Here is a 22,134-nt window from a genome sequence, read left to right on the forward strand (position 1 = left end):
CAAATCTGGGGATATGGTATGGCCACCATGGAGTGACCTGGAATATAACTGAATATAAAGTTTTCGGCAGCTCCTACCCTTGTTTTAATGATGATTATGAAGCCCCAGATTTATGATATGAAGGTGGGGAAAGGTTTAGTTATCCCATTGTGATGATCAGATCACAATTTGGAGAGATACAGACTTCCATCATTTCCTACCATTCTGTAGTGCTTGTATTGAGGTTGGTGTTTCTTCTGAAAACTGAGGGACTGGATAGTTTTCTTGATAGCCACGGGGAGTTTTAGCACACCAGCAGGCATCTCTTTTGAAACTCTGCTTGATGTATGGATTGTAGAGATGATCTGGAGAGTTGGCGCATTGTTCTTAAGCACCTGCTGTTCTATTGATTAGGACTGAACGGGCTGCTTGGCTCACTGTGGAGGTGGAGCAATTAAATATCAGGGAACAGAGCTAAAACATAGGTGGAGGATAACTTCTGGGTTCAAAAAGAGAATATACATTGGATGATGATGATGGTGGTGATGATGATGAGAGGTAAATAAGTTCAGATTTGATTCAATGAAGAGTTCTGTGCTACACAGACAGTGTATGTGATTTGCTTCATCAAAAAAAGAGGTGACATAATTTGCCTCAATAAGGAGCTTCAGGCTATGTCACTGCCTGCTTTGCCTGGAAAAACTCTTTCAGCTTTTCCAGGTGCCAATCAAGACAGGCAGCGTGAACTGAAGCAATGTGGCTTCTTCACTTTGCTCTTACAAATATGGGCAGTGGGGTGGGGGGAGCATGTTGCTTTGTGAGGTTTATTTCAAGGCGTTACTTTTCTAAAAAGACAGCACCCCTTGAAAATCTGCAGAATTTAATGATTTGTTATTCAACTATTCAGAGTGAAAGTAACTTTGACTAGAATTGATTTTGAAGCCTGCACACTAGTGGCATTGGCACAATTTTTTTAAAGGGATTTTTCTCCTATTCTTGTTCACTGAGATCTTCTCCAACTATTCTGAGTTGGAGAAGATCTCAGTGAACAAGAACGCATTGAGGCCATTGTGATTTCTTGGCAAGGCACTTCCAATCTATCCACATGCATTTTGATTTTGGTGTCATGGTTTTTGAAGGGCAAATCCCAAATGAGTCACTTGTGTTTTGGGCGAATTCCCCAGGATGCTGACCAATGTCCTGTTTCCTTAATTTTTGCCATTTGGAATTAATTCCTGGAGTTGCTGTGTAAATGGTCAATCCATCTTTAGAAAGGGAGGCCGCACTTGCTGGGTGACGGCAGATTTTTTTTCTTGGTGACAGAAGTCCCAAACTTTAATCAAATGAAACCTTTCCTAAGGAGTTTGGACAAATTTCAGTTGGGGTATGCCTTAAGTCAGGAGTGGATGCCTTAACTGAGGAGTGGACAATTTTCTTGCATCTAGGAGCTCTGCTTGAGATTTTTTTTCAGCTTCCCAGGAGCCACAAAGGAGCTGGTGTTATCATATTGTCACTGGTATTGATGAGGACAAATTATTTTAGTCTATTTGGGGGAGGAGGAGGGATTTCAAGCATTCTAGGTACACTTTGCCCAAACCCTTCCCCAAATAGGGGGAACCTAACTCAGGTTTTCAACAAAGTTTAAGGCACCCATTTTGCCCATTAACCCCATTAAATCAAACCCTAAAAATTCAATAGAAAGAGCAACTATTTTGGCCCTACCCACCCCATGTCAGGGTCAGTCTCGCTTCGCAATAAGACACAGACTCACTTAATGGGTATTAAGGATTTCTGGTTTATTGGAATGATGGCTGACAGAACGAAAAACGGGAATGGGGGTTGTGGTGTGGAGGTGCCCCTTTTATACCCTCTCGTAGGGCCCCAGGCTCCTCCACCCTTCATTGTCCCAATCCCTCTTGATGGGATCCTTGATGGCTGCATGGGCGTTTTCCCGGTGTCTTCCTTTGTCCCCTCGAATCGGGAGCGTCCTCCAGGGCACCAGGTGCAGCTTATCTCTGCTCGTCCGATGTCCTTCTTTTCAGCTGTCTATGGGTCCATGGGTGTGGGTGCTTTGGGTGCTTGTTTTAATCCCTGGTTTAATTATCTTCTTCCTCTATTCCTTAATGATCATGATCTACGTTGTGAGGCTCTTTTGTGCCTTGCAACGAGGTCATGACACCCCAGGGGGGCTTGGAAGTTTGGGGGAACTCTATGGACTGCAAAAAGGGTGGTGAGGCAGCCTGTAGAAGCTGGCCACTGCTACATGAATTTAGCTGGTGACTTGCTGCTCAAGTGACTTGGTGGCATGGAATTTCTCTTGCAAGCAGGAGTTGATTTTGCAGGTATAACTTTGCATGCCCAGGTATAGCGTGGCTACAATGGTTCAACACACTGGTAACCTTACCATTAAACTACCATGATGTCTTCATATGTGAGGTTGTCTTTGAAGATGACCTGGAAGCCTTAGGTGGTGCAGATAGCAGTCCTAGTATCTATAACCACATCAACCAGGTAAAATTGATATAAAATTGATGCTGCCCCCAGAGGTGAGGCAGGCCCCTTCAATCCCGGCCTTCCGGAAGAACCTGAAAACCTGGTTCTGCCGCCTCACTTGGGGTGGGAGGGGCACCAGTTCATCTTGGGGGTGGCTAGTAACATAGATCTCTCCCCAACAAATAAGATCTGCACCACTTGGATTTTATAGTTTATATCTATTTTATCTTTTTATTTATCTATCTATCTATATTGTAATTTATATGTTTTAATTTTGATCTTATTGTAAACTGCCCAGAGTCCCCTTTTCAGGAGAGATGGGCAGTGATAGAAATTTGAAAAATAAATAAAATAAATAAATAAATACTAATTCAGGTGGGCCTGCACAGATTGCCTATTCATTGCCAAGCCTAGTTGAGGATCTTGCTACTTATCTTTCACGTCTTGATTAGTTAGGATCCAAATACCTGATAAAATACCACACACTGTATCAGCCTGTCCAAGTTGTTAGATCATTAGAAGAGGTTCTTCTCCAAATATTATTGAAACTTCATAATGAAAAAACTACTCTGTGGTACCACCCTCGCTGTGCAATGCCTTTCCTATGGAGTTACAACTAACATTTTACTCTTCTTAGTATCAAGTCAAAATTTAGGCTTTTAAAGTGACTGATATGATCTACCTACTTTTATCAATGATATTCACCCAAAATGCTTAACTTGGTTTCTGAATTAAACCATTTTGGATGGTTCACACAATGTGTTGAACCACAAACTAGCCAGATGAGGTGCCCACCAAAAAAAAACCATGTTAGTAATAACAAAGCCTAGTATGTTGTATTTATTGAGTTGCCAAGTCTTAACTGACCTGGTAAAGCAAGTTGTGTGAACAGAGCTATTGTGTTAGCTTTCTGTCCACAGTTTTATTTTGATGTTAGGACTTTAAAACATAATGATTTTGATCATACTCTTTGTACTAGTATGGAATTCAAAAGTATAAAGGGTGGTTTAAAATATTTCAGTAAATCAATTAATCAATAGCAAGCTAGCTAGACCTGGTGTGTCAGCATGTATTCGGTTATTGTATGAGTGCCTTTCTGTTACTATAGTTGGATTCTATTGCATTAATCTTGTTTTCAAATTACATTTCATATTTTGGATGAATTGCCAGGAGTCAGCCTGAGCTGGAACTAGAAATACCATGAATGAATGAACGAACGAACGAATGAATGAATATCTCTAGCACACACATTTTCCTTTCAGTTCTATAAGTCACAAAAATATGCCTTGGAACTGATTTATAAGCTTACTTTTCTCAGGTTCACTCAAAATAATGCCTTGACTGGTGTATTGTAAAACAGATGGATTTTAAGGTAACGCATTAATGACATTAATGAAAATGTTGGCCCAAATTTTTAAAAGAAAAGGAGCCTTCTGAACTTGCATCTTGGGTAGGAATAAATGTCTCATCAATCTTAAACCATCTACCAAAGAACATGGTATATGCTTAAAAGAATAATGATTTTGTATGAAATACACAATAGCAGATGCTAGAATGTAGCGGTTAATGATTCTGCATAAATACTTCATTTTCATCCTGAGATGTTTTCAGCACCCAGGATGCTTGAAGACTAGCAGCTACATGGGTGATATCTAGATCTAGATGATATAAAACCATCTTGCAAATAAACATGTGCAGCTATGCTTCAGGACCAAGTTAGATATGATGCTATTTATACTCATGCCAAGAACATTATGTCCTGATTGGCCCAAAGACCACAGTTTCTTTTTCACGAAAAATGATATGGTTCTACACAGTTGTCCCAGTCTGATACCTCTATCTGATGTTTCCTGATTCCACATTCCTACTTCAGTCCTTTGTTTCCTTTCCTGAGGAGTTCTGGGGATCAGAAGAGATTTTAGAGAGGACAAAACCTTTAAGGAGCAGGAAATTCCCCTTAATATGGTTATTATTATGGGTTAGATTTACAGTATATTCCAGCTTTCTTCTGGGAGCTCAGGGCAGCTTATGTGGCACTCTCCTCTCCAGTTACCCCACAGGACAATCCTGTAAGGACACCTAGGCTGAGAATTCATGGGTTGATCCTCATGTCTTACTAATCATGGCACAAAGATACCTCCCTCACTGATTTCAGATTTCAGTCCTAGGTTACATGTGAATTTCACATTTTCTTATGGAGAAACCCGAGAAACCGCAGACCAACAACAAGTGATTAATCAGCTTCCTCCCATTTCACTTCACCACCATCCATGTTTACAGGGTGTTTGGAGGGCTGCTTTTAAACGTGGCTTTAGCTTTGTTCCAGAATAACAGTACTCTGAAATAGCACTGCTCTGGAATGGTGCTAAATCCATGTCCTTACCTGAGATTGGCTGATTGTCAGGCTCCTTTTGAGTAGCTCCTTTTGAGTACACCTGCAACAAAACACAGGTGTAAAGCCAGAACAAGCTCTAGCTGTGTGTCCAACCTCATTTCCTCCCAGTGGACACCATATGAAGGAGAGCAGTAAGTGGATGTTCTTCCTGCCTGTTGGTGGCATTTGAAAGAAGGGCAAACAAACCCATGGGAATCCATCACACATTTTCCTTAACTTGTTCATCATTAAAGCTCTAAGGGCAGCACCATTCCTTGGCCTGAGTACTGAGGCAGCATAGCCACAAAGCCTGGACAAACACTCTTTAACGTGGCTATGAGAAAGAACCCAGGGACTCAAGATTCAGAGTTGCCTAATCCCTGGATAAGCTTGCTGTATCCATTGGCATTCTGGCTTTACAAGCAGGGTTAAATATACTGAATGCACCTTTCCCATTCAGCTATAAATTATGCACCATCATATAGAAAGGACCACAAAAATGTCCCTCTGGTCCTGTCTTTTTGCCTCCTGTTGCTTTAAGCCATTTTTTCCAGTTTTGGCCCACTAACCAGCAATGAGCCAACTGGAAAAAAAGACATGGCTTCAAGTAGCAAAATTTTACAGCCACATGGAAAGAATATTTTGAATAACTACCATTGAATTTTATGGCTGAGTAGTTGAGTAAAGGGTGAACAGGCAGGGTAAAAGCGGTAATGCACAAAGAATTCCAATTTACAGTTATCCTACTTTTGCTTGGAAGTTGGTGGTGCTGACTGTGTATCCCATTTCACACCACAAGAATCAAGATGGCCTTCACCATTTGTTCAATTGAGTTTTTATAGGGTGATCATAACTTCATCCCCGAGGGAAAGGAAGTAGGGGTTAATACTATACGTGCTGAGTTAATAGTACGGCTACCATGAGTATGCTGTACATCAAAGTAGAGCTTTAATTAGAGTATAATTATATTTTCATTTATTTTCTCCAGTGAGTAAATTTATACCTCACTAGAACTTTCCTCCAGACTATAAATTAAACTACCATTAATAAGATTGTATTTGTCCTAATTTGTGTACCATACTTATTTATCTGCTTTTTATTAGCCATATTGAAGTAGGTTTTTTGTAGTCTGGCAACTAATCTATTTGTGGAGTGAAATAATGCCAACTAATTATAATGCCAACCCCTTTATAAAGGAGTATAAACAAAGAGAATTATTTCTGATTTATTAATGGAAATAAGTCATATATACCATGGCCAAGATTTTTCTGTATACAATAAGGTTATGCTAATGTTTCGAAAATCTCTTTGCATAATGTAAGAATGTTGGAGAAATTCACTTTTGATATCAGAAAGTATGAATATATACTTTTTTTCCCTCCCGGTACATTTCTGTTGATTGACTGATGGTTGATGGATCTTAGATACAAGCCTTTGTTTGACCCAAGTCTCCTCCTTCCCTTTGAAATGTTTCTTCTGTTTGAACTCAAAATAGTCTTGTAACACAATAAAACTAACTTTACAGTATTTAAGATTCAGAGGATAAGCCAAGTAATTCTGTTTTTTTTTCTGTCAAAACAATGACAACAGAACTTTCAAATATTAGTTGATCATCATTGGTATGGCCTCTGGACTTCAGGGGCTGGAGGAAATACGAGAAAGTGTTGGGAGTGTGATCACAAGTTGTTGCCCTGCAGGGTGCAGTCAGTTTCAGAACACCCATTTCACAGAAGACAGATAGATTACCCAAGAACCTGGATCCAAGAAAGGATGGGATCCTAGCTTTAGAACACCACTACTGCTTATTTAAATCCACATTTTTGCTCTAACACACTCTACCCATGTGCAGATGGATAATGAAATAACTTCCCTTGATCACTTCTCTAATTAACATTAAGTTAGTCCATCTTTTTCCCCCAAGGATCACCCCCAGACCACACTTAAGGAGCACATATCCCAGACAACAAGCACTGAAGCTGACTTCACACAAGAAAGAAAACCCTTAAGCTGGGTTAACTACAGTTGCCCAAAGAAATTAACCAAAAGATGGCCTAACATGGTAGCTTGGTTTACCACAGGCTAAATCAATGGCTGGGTTCCCACCACAAGCTGAGCCAGAAATAAGCCAATCCTATTTTAGCCCAGACTAGCATATAATATGAAACTAACCAATTCTTTCTCATGCAAGTTACTATAAATATCTATTCCCAGCCATGTAGCCATGTAGCTCATTCCCCTATTTTGCAGGTGGATACATGCCTGCATGTGCACATACACACGTCTCACACCAGTTTATCAAGTAGTCCTGCGCATCTCTCTCACTGCCCGGTCATCCAGCAAATCCAAGAACTTACGAAGCTTCTGATGGCCAACAGATTTCTCTAGACCACCAAGCCCAGCTGAGCCAATCCACAGTGCATAATCCAAGCATATTCCATGCAGATCCATTTTGCATAAGTCCTTTTTAACACCAAAGGCTAAACAAATCTTGTGACAACATCACAACCACATTCCTTTGCCTGGTTCTATTATAAAAAGATGGCAGATCATCAAAGATGATGTTGTGGACAAAGAAAGTTGAACCCCCATCTTTACCTTCTGCTGCTTATCACAAAATCCATCTGGCCACCTGTAATCTCATGCACGTGTGCCATTTTCTGGACCAACAGGAGGTAAAGCAGCAGAAAAAGTTCACCCCCTTCACTTGTTCACTCCCTCTGATGTTCAAGTGAGATGTTCTCCTACCCCATTTTTCCCCACAGATAAAGAAAACAAACAAGACATTTTGGGGGTAGTTATGTACAGCATGTAGGGGATGTGGTGGCGCTGCGGGTTAAACCACTGAGCTGCTGAGCTTGCCGATTGGAAGGTCGGCGGTTCGAATCCACGTGACGGGGTGAGCTCCCATTTCCAGTCTCAGCTCCTGCCAACCTAGCAGTTCGAAAACATGCAACTGTGAGCAGATTAATAGGCACCGCTTTGGCGGGCAGGTAACGGTGTTCTGTTTAGTCACGCCAGCCACATGACTATGGAAGTGTCTATGGACAAACACCGGCTCTTCGTCTTTGAAACAGAGATGAGCACCGCCCCCTAGAGTCGGACATGACTGGACTTAATGTCAAGGGAAACCTTTACCTTTACCTTTACTATGTACAGCATGTACAGCATGTACAGCACACAGTTCTTGTTTGTGTAATTGCCATAACATTAAGGGAAATGTATTGGGCCTGGGCTGCCTATCCCAGTACTAACTTTAGGACAATAATGTTCCTCCTACTGTGATTGTATTTCTCTTTCCTTCTTTCCCCCCACCCCCGAGAATTGTGCAATGGTAACTTTTTTCTCTTGCACAAATAAATACAGGAACTAATACCGATGAACTGTAAATTGCAGCAAGTGTTGGAAGTGCTAAATGAAAACAATACTTAAACCATAGCTGAATTTCCAAAGAGCAGCTGTTAAACATTTAAGCCCATCATTCCCCACTGAACATGCATGAAATTTATTTTGTGGTGTTGTCATAAAAATGTATGAGAATGTAAATGCTTGAGTGACTCATTAATCTTTCAAGCAGTAAACATAAAATCTTTTTAACCCTGGTGAGGTATAACTATACTTTATTTTGAATGAAAGCTTTATCATGGATCTGAAGATGCTCCATGTCTTTCTGGGTGTATAAATAAGAACAGATTAATATTAAAGTTGTATCAGTATGAAAAGTGTACCACTATACAGGTTGCACAATGAAGACATGTTTAGCAAGCCAAAACTACACTTGGTTTCTGATGAGTGCTGAAAATCCCATAACAATATATACAGGATGTACTGTATGTTCATCCTTTATTGCGCTCAGCAAATAGAATGTGACTATTATCATGATTATTATTTGCTAACTGACTTTGGGCCTTCCAGAATGTGCAATAAAACATTCTCTTTTGATGCGCCAGTTTACTAACTCAGCTCCAAGGTGTGTTCTGGATGGGCCAGTGGTGGAGAAATGGGTATTCACTGGAAAAAGTAAACACAACACCTGCATACAACTATTTCTCAGTAGAGGTTCATCTCAATAAAGGTTTTAGAATAGCTCATTTTTTCTTGAGCGTCTTTGGGGACAAGTCATGTGAGAAACTCTAGGGCTGGGGAAAACTTCAAAGGGGTGATGGTGGTTCATACTAAGCAGCCTTTCAAAGCCGTTTTGCAAGGCAAGCTAGCCCAATTGCTTTGCTTTACATTGCTTCTGAGCCCTCCCCTGGTCCTGTGACGTTGAGCATCTTGACAAGGCAAATCCTGTCACTCTGCAACTTGGCCATCTCATACTCCCCCACATCAAATGTTCAGACTATCCCCCAGTGAGAAAAAGAATTTTGCTAAGAGATCCATTTTGGGAGGGGAGTGGGGTGGGGATAAAATGTTCTCCATACATCAATCGGGTACCTGCATGGAGTAGAGATGGTTAGGATTAACCCATCTACATTTAATGTCCTGAACTAAACTGGAAGGTGGACTCAATAAAAGGAGAGATCCATCACAACTCTAGCATACGGTAGTTGGATGTTCGCTGTTCTTTGTACAAATGCAGTGCTGGCTAAAGAAGGGCAAGCTGAAGTCCTGGCCATCTGGCAGAATTATGCCAAAGTCCGAAAATTATTGGAGATGGAACCATTCAAATTCCAACCATTTGGGAGCATTTCTGACAGCAGGAATCTGACCCAAGCAAGGATTAGTGAAGTGACAGCTTTTATATCTAAGGGAAAGGAGATTTATTTAAGGAAATACATTAGTGAAGTAGGCAAAGTCAAAAAGCAGAGTGAGAGACACAGTGGTGACACAAAGTAAATCCTTAACTCTCTATGTCAGTGTTTCTCAACCTTGGCAGCTTGAAGATGTGTGGACTTCGACTCCCAGAATTCCCAAGCCAGTGTGCTGGCTGAGGAATTCTGGGAGTTGAAGTCCACACATCTTCAAGCTGCCAAGGTTGAGAAACACTGCTCTATGTATATGCCACAGCCCCTTGTAGTCAGTAGGTCGTATGGCTCTAAAGAGTTGGTTCTACAGGTGTGAACTTCCAAGCACACATTACCAACCTACTAAAGCAATAGCTGGGGATGAATAAGGGCTGCTTCTAGCCAAACCCGAATGGCTGTTCAACCCAGAAGCTATACAAATAAGCAGGAGTAATAACTGCAGCTATCTTGGGGAAGAGGGCAAATAGTCTAGTAATAAGCTTTTCAGAATGCTTATAGTCCTTCATAATGCTTCCTAGTTATGCACTGAATGAACTAGCATTAATTTATGTGCAGAATCACTGTGTAGGATCACTCACTCTCACATTATAGTCTATAAAGGGTCAGCACACCTAGACACAGTATTTCTACAAGCAAGCGATTAGGTGAACTTTAAAATACGTCTTTCCCATTCCAGCTTTGTACACTTTTCAAAGTGTACAAAGGTGGAATGGGACTTCAAGAAGATCTTGGGTTGGAATAAATCTTTGAAATGATATGGGTTCTGACAGACTTAACATTAGTTTTGGAGCGCAATTGAACATCTTCTGTGCAGCTGCTTTTCTACATAGCTTTAGAACAAGGTCCTCTTGAAATCATCCTTGAAACCACCAGGTCTGCCTGGATGTTAAGACTTGACAAGTTAACAAATCATGGAATGCATTTTCACTGATAACAGAATCTGCTAGAGAAGGAAGTAGAAGCTAATAGATTAACATTCTTGCATTGACTGATGTAGCAGTCTGCAATATGCCAGTAACTAGAAAAAAGAATCAATCCACTAATGCATGCCCAGAGGGGCATCATGTCTAACCTGAACTAATATTATATTGTAGGTGGATCATAAATATAGGCAACCTTGTTTGTCAAACTAGGCTAACATGTCTGTATCAGGATTTTGCAAAAGAAGATACTTGCTCACCAATTAAAGGCTGATATTTTGACCCTTGGCTGAGTTAATGGCATAAAAGTATATAGCAGAAGAAACATGCTACCAATACAGGCTTGGGTTAATCTAAAATGCAGAAACAAAAGCAGAAGGTTTTTTCCCCCCTGTGAATCACGCTCAGGTTGTGTTGACCTCATGGACACATCCATGCAATTTTCTCAGCATGACACAGAAATGGTTTGCTGTTGCCTTCTGGGATGTTTTCAACTTCCCGGTCTACCCTTCAGTCTTAGACTTCCCAGGTGGTCTCCTTTCCAAAGACTAACCAGGGATGACACTGCTTAGCTCCCTAGGAAACTAGGTGACCTTAATTCTTGGACAAGCCCAATGAAATAATACAGTGGAAGGTCAGGCCTTGTTGACAATCACAGCTTGACATGGAGATAATATTGCAAATGATATGAACGGTTCTGAAAGAAAGATGTTCCTTTGATTTTAGAGATAATTCTATACGTTGGAGAAAAGAGGCTGCTTGAGAATACCTTTCTGGAGGAAGACGTTTAACACTGGCATTCCTATGGATCCAAGTTATCTATTTGCTTGTAAAGGAGCTTAGCTTCAAGAAAAAACAGTAAGCATAACTCAAGGACTTGGAAACTTGTTACTTCTTATGGGTTTAAGGTTGTAATCTTTTTGGTTTTATTGAAATTATCCCTCAGCCTTTTCATAAAAAGCAGGCAGTATATAAGGCTAAGCTTAAAAATTGTTCAGAAGGTGCAAAATCCTGAAGGTAGGCTGCTAAACAATGCAAGGTACAAGGATCATGTGATGACTGCCCTGAAAGATCTGTCTGGATTGCCAGTTGCTAACCAACCACAATCCATGGTATTGGTGTTGACCTTTAACACTCAGCATGACTTCAGAGCTGACTGTCTGAAATACTGCCTCTATTACAAACTTGTCAGGCCAGTGAGATCAGCTAGAGATGCTTTTTTTTTACTTTTACTACTCTCAAAAGTTTGTTTATTGGGCAGACAGGAGATGATCTTCTGCATTATTATTTGCACTTAACCCTCATCTTCCATATTTAGAAACTCTTTCATCATACTTTTCTTCATTAATTGATTTTAGCATCTCAGTGTTTTTTTTAATGTTGGCTTCCTTACGTGCTTACCTCAGCAAGGTGGGATAGGGAAGGAAGGAAGGAAGGAAGGAAAGGAAGGAAGGAAGGAAGGAAGGAAGGAAGGAAGGAAGGAAGGAAGGAAGTGTAATGCACAACAGTATGCTGAAGACGCGTTGCATTACTCTGATTCACTGAGAAAAATTATAATGGTGGCCACAAAAAGATGAGCCTGGTGGCCCTCAACAGCTATCCTATAAGGTAAACAGCTGACCAATACAGAGGCAAAGATCAGTGATAGCCAGACCACATCAACAGAAATCAATTGGCTGTTTGGTTGAAATAAAGCATTAAGCCATGATGTAATGCAGATGTTCTTTCTTTTTTCATTCTCTGTGTAATCTTGAGTAGCCAGCCAGGTCAGCATCCCTGTGCAGTTTATCTCAGACTCAGAAATGATCTCCAGTTCTGTATCTGCAGACCTTTTCTCTCTTATTCCTTCCTGGTTGCCTAATGGTGGAAATGCCATCCTGATCACAAGTCCAGAAGAAGAAAATACTTTCCTTTCTGAGCTTGAGAAAAGATGCTCGAACTCAGTTTGATTATAGCTTTGACACTAGGAAAGCAATACATTCAATTGTTCATTTAGCAAAGGTTAATGTTGGCTTTCACCAGAATGAACTGATGAAGTAATGATTAATATACTCAGTATTTGCAAGTGTAGCTCTTTGTAGAAAATACAAATAAAGGAAGTTTTCAAGGTGATTACACTTACATTTTATAGCTGAGGAAGCAAATGAAAAATCTCTTTTTCTACACATGCAAATTAACAGCTTGTGGCATCTCATAAGCTGCCTTGCATAGTATGTAGTGCCTAAGAAACAAAGCTGGCAATCCAGAATTCCACTTTAACCTCTGTCACTGTAGCCACTCACCTGAAAACTATGTGCCACCTTGAAAGATGCTCCAGAACTCTGTGATCCCACAATGTATTTCTGACTCAGTTGCAGTGCACGCAAAATTGCAGTAAAAGTAGTCTGTTTTTATGTTGCAGGTCTTATGTGGTTCATTTCCAAATTTGCAGAAACTTGCCTCACTCTGGCTTCCAACCACTTGTCCTTGTGTTTTTTTTTAAGCGGAACATTCAGAAACCAGAAGACAGTGAGTTCTAGTCCTACCTTTGACATGAAGCCATCTGGATGACTTTGGGCCAGTCTCTCTCTCTCTTAGTCCTAGGAAGAAGGCGGCAGTGGCAAACCACTTCCAAAAATCTTGCCAAGAAAATGGCAGGGACTTGTCAGGCAGTCCTCAGGAGTCATGGGAATAGCTTGGAATTTTTTGCATATGACCACACAGATGCACACAGTATGAAATAAGAGTGGAGATGGATATGCAGAACAGCAAGCAATTTTATTTTATCTCTCTTTTGCATAGAATGGAGGTGAGTTGATTTTAATTACTTCAGTTTGAAGGTACTTATGGCAGCAATGATTCTAGACTTCTATTGCTCCCATGGTTGATAAACCAGTAGTAACTCTACCTAGATGCAAATGCTTTGACCTGTGCCAGCTTTAGCAGGTTGGTACTGAATCCTTCTCTTTTGATGAAGGAGTATTTCAATCAGTCCATAATTTTAATTTATCACTGCTAAATTAGCATCATGTCTTAAAACGTATTTTAAAGTGAGCAGTAAATGTAAGTGCTTTTTAACAGTTGCCTTCAAAGGCCACCCTCCCCCATATCAGATTTTGATAAATCCCCTACAGAGACAGTGAGCAATTACATCATGCCCAACATTTGTTTTAGTTGTTCGATTTTTGAAATAAAGTACCAGGTGTTAATTGATTTTTTTTATAGATAGATCTGATCACTGTAAGTAATAAAAATTTGGTTATTCTAACCAAATATTTAAAGCATTAATATGCTGAAACTACAATGAATATAAAGGGAAGAAAAGCTATCCTTGGATATTTAAATGTCACATAAATCACCATTGATATATTAGCTTGTATACTAACAAGCCCATAACTTCCAGCATTTTTCTGATAATGAAGAAACACTGGCTTTTAATTATGTCAATTCTCCACCCTTGGTTTGGGAACAGGCTGTTTCCACTGGATCCAGTGGTTAAAATACCCTGTTAAAGAACATTCAAAACCTTAATTTAAAAAGCTGTACATTGTTTTCTACCACCAAGGAAACCCATGTATATTGAAAGCATGAATGCCAATTGATTCCGTCACATTACAGACCTGAAGGTCTTATTTGGAGCTTTTTTCCAGAAGCGCTACTCTGCCATCGGGACCAAAACCCCAGTGGAACCCCTGACCACAGGATTTATGCATCTGACAAAAATATTCATCAGAGTATGGGCAGTCCAGGGAGAAAGACAGAGGTCGTATCCTTCAGCTGGCTTCTGGGTATTCACCCTCTTTATCTCTAAAGAATAACATTTAGTGGTGGCCTCTAGCGGAAAAGGACATTTTCTGAATCTTTCCACAGAACTCCTATCTCAAGACCCCCACATGGGGAATTAAGCTCATTGCTTTTTCTGCTCCAAACTTTAACTGAAGCTGAGACTTGGGGATTCAGATTTAAGGACCCAGCATCACATTCCGCTCCAGAAACCAGGCTGCCAGGAGGAGAGAAATAGTCTCATGTGATCCTTCATCCACAGCAGTTGTGGCTGTCTTGTATATGTGTGGGTTTCTTTCTTCCCACTGTAGCTTTACCACGGGAAACAAAACACACACAGCACAATTATCCCAAACTCTTAAGTGCCTAGAAGCTCTTGTCCTATGCATTCTGCAGACTAAAGCAATGTGAATTAGCACCCTTGGAGCATCTGAGGAGCTTTGTAAGACTGCCACTCACAGGAATTCAGGATAGACAGAGCAGCGCAAGGCAGAGCAGCAGAGAAACTCTGCCCATCCATTCCCCTTTATTAACTTTGTCTGTGCTGCTTTAGAACTCACTTATCACTCCCAAGCATCAACTTGGATGCTGCACTATAATACAATTTGTTCTCTCGGTGACTGCATTTCTCTCTGAAAAGTACAGGAATGAATGAACATGGAACTCTATTAGGTTGCATCAAAAGCACTAAGTGTCATGAGGAAACAAGGTCAGGGTGAAATAAGACCGTTTTCTTAGGGACCGATACTGTAGAGTCAAAGAGCCCTGGTGATTAATCCCGACAACTTGCACTGAAAGACACCTGAAATCCAGCATTGGCTCTTTTGCTGATACATTAGTAATGGTGATAGGTTGTTAATGGTGTCTGATGGCATGTCTATATTCAAGCCTTAGTTCTGTACTTTGCTTCAGTGAGGGCTTTGGGCCATCAAGGAAACCTGACTCACTTTGAAGCCATCCTTGCGGTTGCAGGAGCAGACTGGAAGCACATGAGCAAAGCGGGTGCAGGCGCAGCTCCTGAACACGTTGGAGGAAACCTCAAAGCAAAGGGATGTGGCCACTTTGCTGCCCAAAGGGGGTCCCAGGAGCAGACACCTTGCTCCATCAAGCAGAATCAAAGGGCTGCTTTGCATGGACCTTCATCGAAATGAGTATCCTTTTGAGGATTTTCACACTCTGGGTAGATGGACAGATGTGTGGAGGGACTTTTCTGGGGGAGCAGTTCATGGAGGAGGCCTATCCAAAGAAGGGTTCGATCTTCAGAATGAATAAGTAGCTCAACCCTTTTTCTTTCAGGGAAAGAAAACCAGTAAGTTAAAACATGTCTGCAATAATCATTTCAGTATTTCATCTTTCCCTACACATTGCTGTTCAGTGCACCATTGATGTTAATGGATAAAAAAAGAAGGAAAAATATGTTGATGTTGGAGGAGCTTAATAAAAGAAAGGAGGGTATTTAACCTGTGTCTGAAACATGCTTAAAATCCACATTGTGATGACAGAGAGAGAGAGAGAGAGAGAGAGAGAGAGAGAGAGAGAGAGAGAGAAGAGAACTTTATTTGATTAGACAAGTGAAGTGAGGCTTTATAAGTATATACTGTATTTTATTTTTTAAAGTAGCATCAGCATGAAATTGTTTGTTTGTGTGTTCAGAATATAAATCTGTGCTATGGGTTCAGTACTAGATTAGCCCTGCCTCCATTTCAAAGAAAAAAAAATTGTTAAATAATTGAAATAAAGGGCATCTACAGCGGTGGTCATTGGTTTCAAACTGGCAGACTTGATGGAGGAATCAAACCCCTTTTTCTGTGCAGGCAATACATACAGTGCATATTAAAAAGAAGTGGAACTTTGGTCCCTGAATTGTCCCCACCCTTTTGAAGATAGTGACTGTCAGTTTGGATGCACCTGTTTGAAATGTATAGGATTTGCAACAAAATGTTGCACTGTGAAGTGCTTCAGTCAGTCTGATACCTATATTCTTTCTTGACATACTCCATTTCATTATCTCTCTCAACACTTTCTGGTCATCCCCTCTTTGCATAGACTCAGCAGTCTATGGCCAATCCAAAGTGGAGTGGGAAATATGCCTTAAGTTTTTGCTTCTAAATATTTAATTTCTAGTTTTTCTAATGGACAGAACTTAATGGTTTTATTATGGAACTTCTACACTGGAGAACAGGTTTGTCACTGGATTAGGCTGAAGGTGGGATGCCTGCTCTGAGTTGGGAAATATTAGACATAATGTAATGATTGCCCCAGCCCCAAATACTCAGACTCACAAGAGGATGCTAAATGAAATCTGATTTATTAGAGTACTAAAGGCAAATACAGAGAAAGCTGAGAATGAGCAAAAGCGCGCCAAATACAAACTTAAACCCTTGCTTCAAACGTATCCCGCCTCCCTCATAACAGCCCCGCCCGGCACAGGTGCTAGCAATCGTCAGAGTTGCTAGCCTGGGAAAGTAACCTTGAGCGCAGTAGATAACACAAACACATTCCAAAGCAAAGCCAAAATATAATCGTTCCCATCCTCCCTAGACAACTGCAACACGCATCCAATTAATGACATGCGAAACGTTACGATGCAACGAATACATTGAAACGGCGCACATGACATACCGCCCTCCAAAAATACCCCTAGGGACCTGGTTTCGAGGGATAAGCGGAGTGGAAACGGGCCACTAAAACCGGGGAAGCCACATCTGATGCAGCGACCCACTCAGGATGAGGGAAATGCTTCCAACGAACTAAATATTGCAAAGTATTGCGAAGGCGTCTAGAGTCCAAAATTTCTTTAACTTCAAAGTGTTGCTGACCATCAATCATGATGGGGGTGGGAGGTGGAGGTTGCCGATGCCAACGATCAGAAGGAATAGTCGGTTTGAGTAAGCTGCAATGAAAAACAGGGTGTAAGCGTTTCAGGTTATGAGGCAAATCAAGTTTAAAAGTCACAGGGTTGATCTGAGCTACAATTGGGAAAGGACCCACAAACTTAGGTGCAAGTTTCTTGGAAGGTTGTGATGACTTGATAAACTTGGTAGAAAGGTACACTGAGTCCCCAACTTGGAATGCAGGTTGGGGGGCCCGCTTCCGATCAGCATACAATTTATAATCCGCTTGAGCATCAGCCAATGCATTTTGAATCATTGGCCAAGAGTCAGCCAGTTGTGTTGACCAATCATCTGTAGTGACCGCACCTGCCGGAGGTTGTGGGAGATCAGTGATAGGAACAAAGTCTTTACCCAGAGCCACCCGAAATGGGGTCTGTCCAGTGCTTTGATGCACGGCATTGTTGTAAGCCACTTCAGCAAACGGTAGAAGGTCTACCCAATTATCCTGCTGATAATTCACAAAAGCGCGCAGGTACTGCTCTAGAGTGGAGTTAACCGCCTCAGTGGCCCCGTCCGTTTGAGGATGCCAAGCCGTGGAGAGGGCTTGCTTCGTGCCTAACAGCTTGAGAAACGCCCGCCAAAACTGAGAGGTAAATTGTGTACCTCTGTCTGAAATCAAGCGGGAGGGACATCCGTGTAGCCTGTACACGTGTACAAGGAATAGGCGGGCTAATTGACGCGCTGACGGAATGGACACGCAGGGAATAAAGTGGGCTTGTTTGGAGAAATAATCTTTGACCACCCAAATGACCGTTTTGCGTTGGCTGGGTGGTAGCTCTACAATAAAATCCATGGAGATTTCTTCCCAAGGGGAAGAGGGGGCTGCTACCGGCTGCAACAGCCCATGGGGCTTGCCCACCTTGCGTTTGGACATTGCACAAACAGTGCAGGAAGCAATGTAGTCTTTGACATCTTTACGTAATGTGGGCCACCAGAATTGCCTCCGAACGAGGTGCAAGGTTTTTACAAAACCGAAGTGACCCGCGAGTTTGTCATCGTGTGAACGTGTTAACACGTCTTTTCGGAGGCTTTCAGGAACGTAGAGGCGGTCGGACTTCCAAGCGAAGCCTCTGTCAAAAGTAACATTGTCTTTATTCGCCAGCAACCAAGTATCCGTTTTTAATTCTTTTAAAAACTTTTGTTGCAATTGGGAGGGAATTGACAAAGAGCTTGGCTGAGCAGCGCTTGTGGTGGGCGGTTGTTGCGCGCGCGTTTGGCTACGCGTCACAGCTTGCATGCCCAATTGGGGCGCCGACCATAGGGTGCTCACCACATCTGGCGCCGCCCCAGAGTCTTGAGGTTGCCTTGACAAGGCATCAGCCAAGAAGTTCTTTTTCCCTGGAATAAATTTGAACTGAAAATTGAATCGATTGAAAAATTGAGCCCAACGAACCTGTTTAGGGCTCAGTTTTCGAGGGGTACTAAGTGCCTCCAAGTTTTTATGATCAGTCCATACCTCAAAGGGGTGATTAGCCCCTTCCAGCAGATGCCGCCAAGCCTCTAATGCAGCTTTCACTGCAAATGCCTCCTTTTCCCAAACATGCCAACGCCTCTCAGTTTCGGAGAACTTGCGGGATAAATACGCACAGGGCTTGAGGCATCCTGCCTCGTCTTTTTGCATCAACAATGCGCCAATAGAATAATCGGAGGCATCAGCCTGTACAACAAAGGGCTTTGAAGGATCAGGGTGTTGTAAAATGGGCTCTTTGACGAAAGCTGCTTTTAGCCGCTCAAATGCCGTCTGACAAGCAGGCGTCCACCTCAACAACGCTCCGGGATTCTTGACTCGCCTAGTATCTCCCACCCCTTTCGTTCGAAGCAGGTCCGTTAGGGGCAAGGCAATCTCAGCGAACCCCCTTATGAATAATCTGTAATAGTTGCTGAACCCCAAGAAACTTTGAAGTTGCCTGCGGGTACGGGGACTCTCCCAGTCCATGATAGCCTGTACCTTGGCAGGGTCCATTTCTATACCTTTATCAGAAATCCTATACCCCAAGTAGTCAATTTGGGTCTGATGGAAGGCACATTTGGATAGCTTTGCATACAATTCAGCAGATCTGAGTTTACACAAGACTTTCTTTACCAGAGCTACATGCTCTTTCATGGTTTCCGTATAAATCAATACATCATCCAAATACACCAGTACACCTTTGAACAGATGTTCATGCAAAACTTCATTGATTAATTGCATAAATACCCCAGGGGCCCCAGCCAACCCAAACGGCAACACCTTATACTGGAAGGCTCCCAACGGGCAATTGAATGCAGTTTTCCACTCATCACCCTCCTTGATTCGTACACGATAGTAGGCTTCTCTTAAATCCAGTTTAGAGAAAATCTTGCCTTTGGCCAGATGTGACAACATGTCCTTTATCAATGGCAAGGGATATTTGTTGGAAATTGAGACGGCATTTAATCCGCGGAAATCCGTACAAAGTCTCAATGTCCCATCCTTTTTTGGGCGGAAAAGAACCGGCGGCCCCACGGGTGAATTCGCCGGCTCAATGAATCCGCGCGCCAAATTTTTGTCCACAAATTCCCTCAACAAAGTCAGTTCCTTTTGCGTCATGGAATAAATTTTTGGTTTAGGCAATTGAGTGTTGGGCAGCAGTTCTATGGCACAGTCCGTCTTTCGATGGGGGGGCAACTGGTCAGCTTCCTTTTCACCGAATACATCAGCAAACATCCTGTACTCGGCCGGCAAGCCCTCCAGAGGAGAGGCCGGGTAAGGCGGAGTCGCAGCTGCCGCAACCCCCACCATCTCCTCTGGGGCACCCTTCCCCTCTGCCGCTTGATAAAACCCATCCCTAAATGTGATGGTCCGGTAGACCCAGTTTATTTGGGGGTTTTGCTGCACCAACCATGGCACCCCCAACACCACCAATGGGCCCCCTACGGGAGCCACGACAAAAGACAACCCTTCCTGGTGACTGCCCAGTTGCAAGGCTACCCGCCCTGTAAAGTGGGTGACCGGTTTGCCCCCTGCCATGGACCCATCCAATTGAGTAAATGCGATGGGTCTTTGTAGGGGAAAAGTGGGGAGCTCCAAAGCCGCCACCACGTCGGGGTGCATCAGACACCGGGAACACCCCGAATCAATCATGGCCCATACTTCCACCGTCTTGACTTGTGAACCCAATTTCAATTTCACCATGAGTATGCGGTAAGTGCCACTCACCGCTGGAGGCTCGCGCCCGTCTTCTACCACCTGCCCAGCGGCGCCCTTTAGAGCAGGTGGCTGGCGTTTCCCGCCGGTTGCGGGATTTCGGTCTCCCCTTCAATTTCGTAGAACATCACATCGTCTCCCTCGGTCTCAGCCACCGCAGCTTTCTGTTTCCTCGGCAACGCAGGGGACTTCGCCGGCGGTTTTCCAGGCCGTTCCTCCACCTTTGCCTTCGGGCATGCTGCCACTCTATGCCCCTCCTTACCGCATCTCAGGCACAATCCTTTGGCATACCGCTTCTCACGCTCCTCGTCCCAGGGTCGCTGTCCCGGTTTTCCCCCGGTGGTCGATGTGCGGCTGGGCTTCATCTCCCGCCCCGACTTGACGGTCTTCCGCTGGGCAAAGACCTCTTGGGCATGTTCAGCCCTTCCTGCTAGCAGGATCCACTCATACAGCGTGTATGGGTCGTCCCTCCCCAGGGACCAGCGCAGCACCTCGGTATTCAAGCCATCTTTGAAGAGCTCGATAATGGTTGCTTGGGACCAGTCATCCACCTTCCCAGCTAGCGCTTTAAACTCCAAAGCATAATCGGCCACTGATCGGAACCCCTGCTTGAGTTCCTTCAGGGCTCGCTTTGCTCTCTCCTTTGCTAAGGGGTCCTCGAAGTGTTGCTTCAACGCCCAGAGGAACTCCTCGAGATTTTCCAGTTCAGGCGCTTCCGACTGGCACATCTGGACATACCAGTCTGCCGCCCTCCCCTTCAGTTTGGTGGCAATGGTGATGATTCTTGCCTTCTCCGATTGGAAAACCCCCCCCCCCATTCTTCCATATAAGCTTTCGCATTAGTCAGGAAGAACGAGAGTTTGGTCGGGTCCCCATCAAACTTGACAGGGAAGTCTCGCATACCGCCTCCCGCCGGGCTGCGCCCCACCACCGGGGCTGCAGCGGCTGGTGCTTCCCTGACTCGGAGCGGCACGGGGCCCCGGGGCGATCGCCCGGGCGCTGCTGCGATTTCCATCTGGACCGACTGGTCCCCTTCGCGCCTCCGCACCACCCGTCGCCGTTCCGGGGTCAGCCCCTGGGAGGAAGGGGTTGAATGCCTCTGGCTGGATTCTTCCCGGAGCTCTCGCATCGAGGTTACATCCAAGCTCAGCTGTTTCAGAATAGCCTCCAACGAATCCATTTTCGACTCCAGCACTCTGATTCGATCCGGAGTGGGTGAGCCCTCCGTTGGCTGCACCTGCACCACGTTGGGGGATAAAGGGTATCTCTGCCTCCAGGATGGGCCCCCCGCTGCTGTGGCATCTCCTCGGGTCTCATCCCAGGTGAGCAGCTCACCCGGAGAATTCACGGTGGTCTCCGGGGCCGTTTTCAGCCCCCCGGCTTCGCTCTCCGACCCGGAGCTCGCCTCCTCTCTGATGGCGGACAGCTCCCCTCCTTGGGACGGTCGGCCGGACGGCCTCACTGTCGAGTCCGGTTCCCCTTCCTCCATCATCACGATTTCGGGCTCGGTCATCGCGGGCTCTCTCCCTCACAAGTTAGACGCTTGTCTTCCTTGGACAGGGGCCAGCGGAGTTAGGAACTGAGATTCTCAGCTTTATGTAATGATTGCCCCAGCCCCAAATACTCAGACTCACAAGAGGATGCTAAATGAAATCTGATTTATTAGAGTACTAAAGGCAAATACAGAGAAAGCTGAGAATGAGCAAAAGCGTGCCAAATACAAACTTAAACCCTTGCTTCAAACGTATCCCGCCTCCCTCATAACAGCCCCGCCCGGCACAGGTGCTAGCAATCGTCAGAG

The sequence above is a fragment of the Candoia aspera genome, chromosome 6, assembly GCF_035149785.1.
Source record: "Candoia aspera isolate rCanAsp1 chromosome 6, rCanAsp1.hap2, whole genome shotgun sequence".
NCBI lineage: Eukaryota > Metazoa > Chordata > Lepidosauria > Squamata > Boidae > Candoia > Candoia aspera.